Genomic DNA, 8,691 nt, shown 5'->3' with positions numbered 1-8,691 from the left:
TTTTACTTTATTATTACATGAGATATACGATTAGTGCTTAGGGCATTCTTTTTTTACGATATTCTGTATCTTTTTGTAACTATAAAACTGAATTGTAAAATATTAAAACTATGAAGTAAGTGTAAACATATGTTAAAACAATAACTAAAACAAAATACACTCAAAATAGCTGCAATAATACACATTTCAGTAATTACATAACTTGTCATACCTTGACCATCGAAGACGAAGAAGCACTCACAATGTTCGAAAAAAAAGTACTGTAAAAAGTACGACCGAAAGCAATGACTGGATGATGAAAGTGACAACCTAGAGGGACCCCGACTATGAGGAAGTTGAAAACGAAAATTACAGGAAGAAAGTCATCACAGAGGTTGAGACCCACCTTGTTATTTTATTACTAATTAAGCTTGTCAGCACCATGCCGCTGTGATGATGTCGGCTACATAATAATGAAACGCCAAAGGTTCACTTAGGGTGCCCCATCTATATTAATTTAGTGCTCTATAAAGCCGCACTTACACAGCTCGAGGTTCGTCAAGTCGAGCGCGTTCACGATGTTATAAATGTACTCCACCAGTTGGGGTCTGATCGTGGCGTGAAATTACTTCTTATACTAGAAAACAATATTTTTTTGACGTGCCTACGTATTGTCTACGTTATTGACATTGTTTACATTGACAAAATGTGACGACAAGTCAGTTTATAGCACTGTGAAAGTTGATTATAAAATTAAAGCATTGTTTGTATCATCATTGTCTAGACGCATATCTCTAGCCCTTGTTGTGTTAATGTCAACTCATCTGTAGTCTACACCAGGTTTATTTTGATAAGCTGATATTTGTAAACTCTAAATTCCTATAATAAAAAAACATATATTTATTATTTTACAAATTCTGACAACTAGTTCGACAAAAACGTAGTGTTCCTGAGGAAGTTATTACGGACTACATCACATTCTGGTTATTTGGTTGTCACTAGTGCGTAAAAAATTATTTTAAGACATGGAGTGCGTTATGTAATACAAGTGTTGTTGAATAATTTTTTTATTATCTGACGTGCCAAAAACTGACTTCTCTGTTCTCTGATATTCTAGTGATCTTGTATATTCAAGCGCAGTACGGTTAATTCGTTAATCAAATCAAATCCGTGTCGTTAAGCAGGCTTTGCACGTAACAGTTTTTAGACAAGTTTAGATTTGCCTTTTTTTTCGTCTCAAAAGTACAAAATGAAAGCCAATTTCTCAACTTTGTTAGTATTTTACTTTCAGTTGAGAAAATTTTTCCTAGAAGAGTGTGGTTTGCCTACGCAGTAAAATAAAGCAAAACACCTGTGTTGTGAAAAAAGAATAACAGTATTTGTAATGAGGAATAATACCAATTCGAGGCTTGTAGGTAATTGAAAGTATGAATTCGAATTTACTTCCGTTGGTATCATTGCATATTACCGACGACTTGATAATAAGAAAATCTAATATTTTATTAGTAACATTTTAGTGTCTCCCTTGGTCAGCACTATTATAATTTCATCAAGGTAGTAAGTGAATGTTTCGTTTACACTTTTGTTTAGAAAGAACCTTGAGTTGGGTTTCGATTCCGTTCTCTCCAAAAAATTACACTAATTTTTTAGTTTGTTAGCATTCTGTTTTGGTTAATAAGTAACATTTTACATTTTCAAAAACTGTACACTTACCAGATATGCACTACATATTGTAGAATAAGTCTTGAAAAAAGCGTATGTTCAAATTCATCTAGTGTAAATAAATAAACGTAACTGATAATGATCAAGGTTAGCAGTTTAACAAGTCTTATTCTAAAACTTGAAATTCAGGATAATTTACACTTTCTTAAAAAACGATAATTGTCGATACTTTGTGTGTTTGACTAGATCTACGTAAGTTTTAAAAAATTATCACTAAATTTATGAACTTAAAAAACTATATATGAACGACACTTAACATCAACATTATGTTCCATGGAATTAACGCACTGTTATTCCTACTAGGACTAAATCACTTTTATTGATCGTAAACCGTATAATCACCTATAGGTTCTCATTGTTGCAAACTGTGTTTAATCGGGATTATTTATATTTAATTAACGTTTCGTTTAGCTGCGACAAGTACCTGTTGCAAGATTTTAGCAAAAAATGTGTAATTGTTAAGTATGGAAGCAGAAACTTTTTTGAGTCACTGATCTACAATGTTTCCAATTTTGTTTCTTTTGTTAATCGCTTGAAGAATGCAATAAATGACCTTAAACTTGAAACAATAATACAGTTTCAATACTCGTTTCATAAACCACAAGCATAATCTTTTAACACTTGTGGTTCTATTTGCGTCGCAAACACAGTGACAGATTTTTCATTGAAGTTATGAAACTCTATTCATATTTATAACTCACAGCAATATCAAGAATACTCTAATTGTGTTACCTGCCAGTCTCTTATCTACTCTGGCGACATCTCTTTGAAAGTAATCGTAGTAACGTAGATCGAATCGCAGGCAACTGCGATGAATGGGAGAAAATTTTATTCCAGATTTTGATCCTATTCAAACTTCTACATTCATAGATACGTCAACAAAAACAAAACGTACACATTCAAAAAAAGAACTTAGAATCAAAAAGCTATACAACTTCGTGGATATTACACGTCTATGATGTCATCAACTTGTTGCTGAAGATGAATGTATTGTTTTTATTTGATTTGTGTAACACTAATAACGTCACTGCACTTCCAACATTACAGAGGAACAAGGTGAAATGAATCATCAATTTTCTGGAGCGGTGAATATGCAAATTTTATTACACTGTACCACTAATAACGTGTGATTAAAATTTGAGAATAATCGGTTCGGTAGTTTTGAAAATTGTCTGCCTAACATAATCACCGACAGGTAAACCAAGGGGATGAAGGAAAACTTGTATTGTTCACTTATTTTTACGACGAACTAGAAATTACGGAATTTCAAGGTTACTTTGACATTAGTCCTGGAACCAGTTGCAGTGTTTCCATACCATCAGGAACTGGAAGACTTTTTTCTAAGAAGTCAATTCATGCTCAAGTCTTACTACTGCTGTAACGATAAAACTTTAACCACACCTTTTGTGCTAAAACGACTACCAGAATGGTGCTTTCTAACATCTTTCATCAGAAAATCGATGACGTCCTTAAGACTTGAGAGTTTCCAGTTCAACAGGAGAGAGATCATCTAAATTCAGCATGCCTAAGGTCAATAGTGGAATTACATCTACTATTGAAATCTTTTGGTGGTGTTTTTATAATAATTTCATCAGTCCCTAATCTTTGGATACCTTTTTTATTTTTGCAGGTCACAAGTATCTACACGAAACTCTAGTAGGTGGTTTAATTAGAAAGGCCACATAACCTGGAAAAATATAATACAAAGACCTTGGGCGAAGGGAGGCAAAGCAATGGAAGTGACTTTAGCCAAAATTTTGTTCGAGAACAACTTCTGATAAATAAATATACTACAGTTGTAGTTGTTTTCAGGTCCCCATAATCCTTTAAGCCTTTAACCTCCTTCATTATAGAGCAGTATTAATTATTACAAGAGTTTAATAATGTGTTTATTACAGAAATTGAAAATCCGCAACGTCAGCTCATCATAATAAATCAATGGTAATGTAGAGGAAACCATAGTTAAACGGTCGGACAAAAGAAGCGTAATTGCTCAATTTTCATTTCTTCGATACAACACTAGAAGTAATTATATGTTTGACAGAAGAAACAATCAATGCATATTATAATCGCATGATCAGTCGTCGTGATGCTAGATTTTTTGTTGACCTTTCCAACAAATAACTTCTACCTTGCTGAACAAATAAACCAAGAATTATGTCTTTACGTTGAATTAATTAACGCAGTTCCACAGAATCGTTGGCAGCACTTGACACGATGCAAAAATTAGTCATCATTCTAGGATGCTGTCAGTGATTTAGAACATGTTAGAACGAGTTTCCCAGTAGGTACACGAAAAACTAGCTAAGTACGGGACACGTCAGAGTGGAAAAAAGTGAAGGATTTGCTGCGTAAAAACCAAAACGTCTTTATCTTGACAGAAACGTTAAATATCAATCAGTGTAATTAAGCAACATGAGATGGTTAGCATTAGCAGTTGGTAATAATAGGATGATGATCGATGGATTTGGATAAGTGGGCGGAGTTAACACGGATGAATATAGACGTGTCAACCACTATGGCAAGTGAAGGTATAATGGGTTGCATCATACATAGACAGCTACAAAAATTCACAAGTGATTGATTTTCAAGAAAGACAACCAATATCTAAAAATATATTTTTTTTAATCTAACCACTTGCTTCATACCTATATATTTTTCCAACCTGAGACGATTTGGGTACTATTCCTGGTGTCTCCAGTTTGTTTTCCTATTATGAAAGTTCTATCCAGATAAGTGACTCAATTTACCTATTATTGCACCTATACATAATCATGGTCTTACAAGGAGACGTCTCCTGGATGAATTATGTTACCTAAGGGTCGTGGCATTTAATCCAAGATCCTAGAAAATCCATTAATATTAATTCGTTAGGGTATTAGAGATGATTTTAAATAGGATTGACACCTCGCCCGGTTCGACACGAGAATTTAGGGATTTGAAGGATTAAGCTCGGATTCCGGGTTTGGTTATTACTTCTCCAGCTTGTGAGAAAAGCAGTGCACTCCGAATATACTTGAAAGGATCAAAACATCAGATCTAGTGAGATATTATCCACCTGAAGGGCCCGAGCCACACCGATAATTGAAGTCCTGGGGCAACATACAGTAGTATCGCGTTTCACTGATACCTGGAGTGCCTTAATCCCTCGCATTAGCTTGGTCCAAACTTATAAGAACAGCGATTGTAAAATTTACACAGGTTTAAAATCCACGCGAATAGATATATGTACCTACATACGTGAAATTACTACAGTGTTACTGTACTATTTTTCACTAATTTGTGGTGCTAAAATAATTCTTACTTCACTTTCTAATCCTAAATCAGTTGAATGTGTGTTCCCGCACTAAATGGGTGTCATTAGAGTCAGATAAATATTTGCCGGACCATTCTAAAGGGGCGGAAATAACCGCTGTCGGGAGTTAAGGTGTTAAATTAGTAAATGTCCGACCTGGACCAGAGTTGATATTCGCCGACTCTGGGAGCTATGCTACATCGGAGAACATGAAATTTGCGTTTGCCGGATCGACCCTTTATTTATAATACATGCGGGAAGTAAAAAATTGGAAACAACATCTGAAAATGCGGACGATTGTAATTCGGTGATCTTCGATCCAAAGTTTCGAGTAAATAACCTACAAATTAAATGAAAATGTGAAATCTGGAAATGATTTGTTATAATAATACTTCTCGTAATTATCCTTTAGAAGATAAAAATTGAGATAGGCAACCAATAATACAGGAAAGTATGAATATAGTATGTACTATATTCCGCCGACAATTTCACAATTTTAGATCTATTTTAAGAATGGTATGCCTATACCATGTCTCCTTCTACCATGAGACCGCCCACCCACCCTGTCTCAATTGTGATGATTTTTTTATTCACTGTGAACCAAAGGGGCGGAACTTAACTGCAAAATACTTATTTCATTATTAAACCCCGCCCACCCACCCCATCTCAATTATGATGATTTTTTTTCTCTGAGAAACATAAAATACGTTTAAAATGGTAAATTTTTATAAGGAAATATGGATTTTGCAGTTAAGTTCCTTGTCCCTTTAACTCACAACGAATAAAAAAATCATCACAACTGAGTGGGTGGGTGGGGCTTATATTTTGCCCTTTTTCGTAATATACGTAGTCGTCTTTTCAGAACAAGAAACTTAAAACATGTTTAAAATGGTAAATTCTTGTAGACAAATATGGATCTTGCAGTTAAGGTCCGCCCCTTTCGCTCACGACGAATAAAAAAATCATCACAACTGAGATAGGGCGGGTGGGCGGTTCTACATTTTGCTTTTTTTTCTGAACATTTGTAAACTTATTTCGACAACAAGAAACTTAAAATATGTTTAAAATGGTAAATTTGTACAGAAAAATATCGGTTTGGCATTTCCGCCCATTCATCACAACTGAGAATTGAGATGGATATGGGTGGGGCTTAATTTTTGTCTTGTTTTTTTCTTAACATATATAGTCTCTTTTGAACAAGACGATACTTAAAACCATGATTTTATTTTTTGTGGAGAAATAAGGATTTTGCAATTAAGCTCCCCCCCTCGGCTTACGATGAATAAAAAAAATCATCAGAATTGAGATAGGGTGGGTGGGTGGGGCTCATTTTTTGCCTTTTTTTTTTAATATACGTAGCCATATTTTCACAACAAGAAACTTAAAACACGGTTAAAATGATACATTTTTGCAAGGAAATATGGATTTTGCAATTATGGGGTTGAGCCTAATCGATATTCCCTTATACAAATTTTCCATTTTAAACATGTTTAAGTTTTATATTTTGAAAAAAGTCTACACAATATTAAAACAAAAAGGCAAATTGTAAGCCCGCCCACCCGCCCTATCTCATTTCTGATGATTTTTTTATTCACCGTGAACCAAGAGTACGAAACTTAACTGCAAAATACTTATTTCTTTACAAGAAATAAAAAATATGTTTTTCAGTACCGGATTATTCAAAGAATAATATGTATATGAAGAAAAAAGCCAAAATATAAACCACGCCCCCCCACCTCATCTTAATTGTGATGACATTTTTTTAGAAACTTAAAAATACGTTTAAAATGGCATTTTCGAAAAAAAAAAAAGGAATTTGTATAACAACAACAAAATTTTACAATGTATGCTATGAAATGCAACATTTTCTTTTTTGTGGGGATCTAAGGTCTAACCCACAGAGCGACGGAGGCGTAGGTCCATGTGGTTTTTTAAATTTATTTAGCTATTATTTCTCCTCTTCAACATAAGCCTGATTAGTCGTAATCAAGACAGCTTGGAATTGTTCTGGGTACCCTAAAAGTTTCGTGAGTTCGAATCCTACACCGGGCATTTTTTTTCACGCCGTACTGGTAGAGCGACAATCAAAACGAAAAGGGCCATCACGTAGGTTGCGCAATAAAGCAAGTTACGTTGGTCGAGTCTATTCATAGCTCTCGGGAGATGGAAACATAGAGCAGTAGCGCCGTTAATTTGTCTTACTTTCGTACTGTCTTCGTATGTCTGGTGCCAGCGTTGTGTGTCTCCTATTTTTTTAAGTTATTATTATTTATTTTGTCATTTTGTACTTATTAGCAAGAAGAATTTTGTTTAATAGGGTCCAAATCCACACACAGCGTCCAAGACGATGGCCCACCCCATTTCGGACGTCAAGTGCGACAGTACTTAAATGAAGCTTTTTCTGACAGATGGATAGACCGGGGTACTATTGAGTGGCCTGCCAGGTCACCGGATTTGACACCGCTTGACTTTTTTTTTGGGGGGGGGGGTATTTGAAGAATCGCGTTTATATCAATAGATCGATTTACATTGAAGACTTATAGCAACGCATACGTAACGAAATTGCTAGAATTCGTCCAGAAATTCTCATTAACGCACTACAAAATTTTATTCTGCGTCTTTTTTACTGCTGGAGAGCATTTTGAGTTTCTTTTGTAGAAAAATGTTGCTTCTTCGGTGGGAATCGCTTGCCGGGCGGGTGCCCTTACCACTAGACTATGGAGGAGCTTATCTTTCCCGCTTACCAACCTGTTATTGTGCCGCCACAAAAACAGAAATTTAATTTTGGTTTCGGTTGTTATTCGTGAATTTATTTATTGTTTACTATTAATTATTGATTGATAATTTATTTAATTTTTGTTTAATAATTTATTTTACCATTTCAGTCAGAAAGAAAGTATGATTGTGCTATATCAGTGAATTCAATGTGGGTATCGTTACGGTTTTCAGATCTTCTATTTGATCCTTGCGATTGGAGAGCTCGAGGGAGAAAATTAAGAAGGGTGTTTAAATGGTCGACAGCTGTGGTCGACAGGTAGGTTCGGTGTTGGAGAGGTGAAGGTAGGTAAAGAAACAGTTTAGAAAATTCTAGAAATTGGAAGAGAAAGTAGGAGCGTAGGGTAGGTAGACAAAAGATAGGATCTATTCAAAGTACCCCAAAAACTATAAGGTTATATGGCCATCATAAAATCATCCCATTGCGTCGAAGATAATTTGTTTTTTCAATAGAAAAGGTTTTAGGGTCGTAAATAACGTGTCCACTGCAGCTCGACCGGCTGCTGTCGGTTCATTCAGGGGTGGCTTTCACTAAATATCTAATTACTTACTACTACTACCTGCAGCCGCAAAGGGTTCCGAAATAACCACTCGCTTTGAAAGCCGGCCCGCAAGAATGTTTAGAAGATGATTTAGCCAACCGGTAAACTTAGTGCGAACCACAAAAAGGGGGTATTTATTTGCGATCAACTACTTTTATGATGGTCATATAACCTTATAGCTTTTGGGCTAGTTTTTACATTTGATCATATCAGAAAAAAAAGTTCCATTCAAAAATGGATAAATTATATAGTAGTAAATAGTAAAAAAAATAAAGTTGGCCTTGCATCTCGAAAACAAATGAAGCAAAATAATTCTTGTACTCCTATACCTAATTTCAGTTGATTTGTACTCAAGATTTTAACCGTTTCCATACATTT

Source organism: Zophobas morio, unplaced genomic scaffold (assembly GCF_036711695.1).
Source record: "Zophobas morio isolate AGI-343-1 ecotype UQ-CSIRO unplaced genomic scaffold, CSIRO_AGI_Zmor_V1 ptg000044l, whole genome shotgun sequence".
In the NCBI taxonomy this organism is placed as follows: Eukaryota; Metazoa; Arthropoda; class Insecta; order Coleoptera; family Tenebrionidae; genus Zophobas; species Zophobas morio.
The sequence above is the reverse complement of the archived record's forward strand: the minus strand, read 5'-3'. Positions refer to the sequence as shown.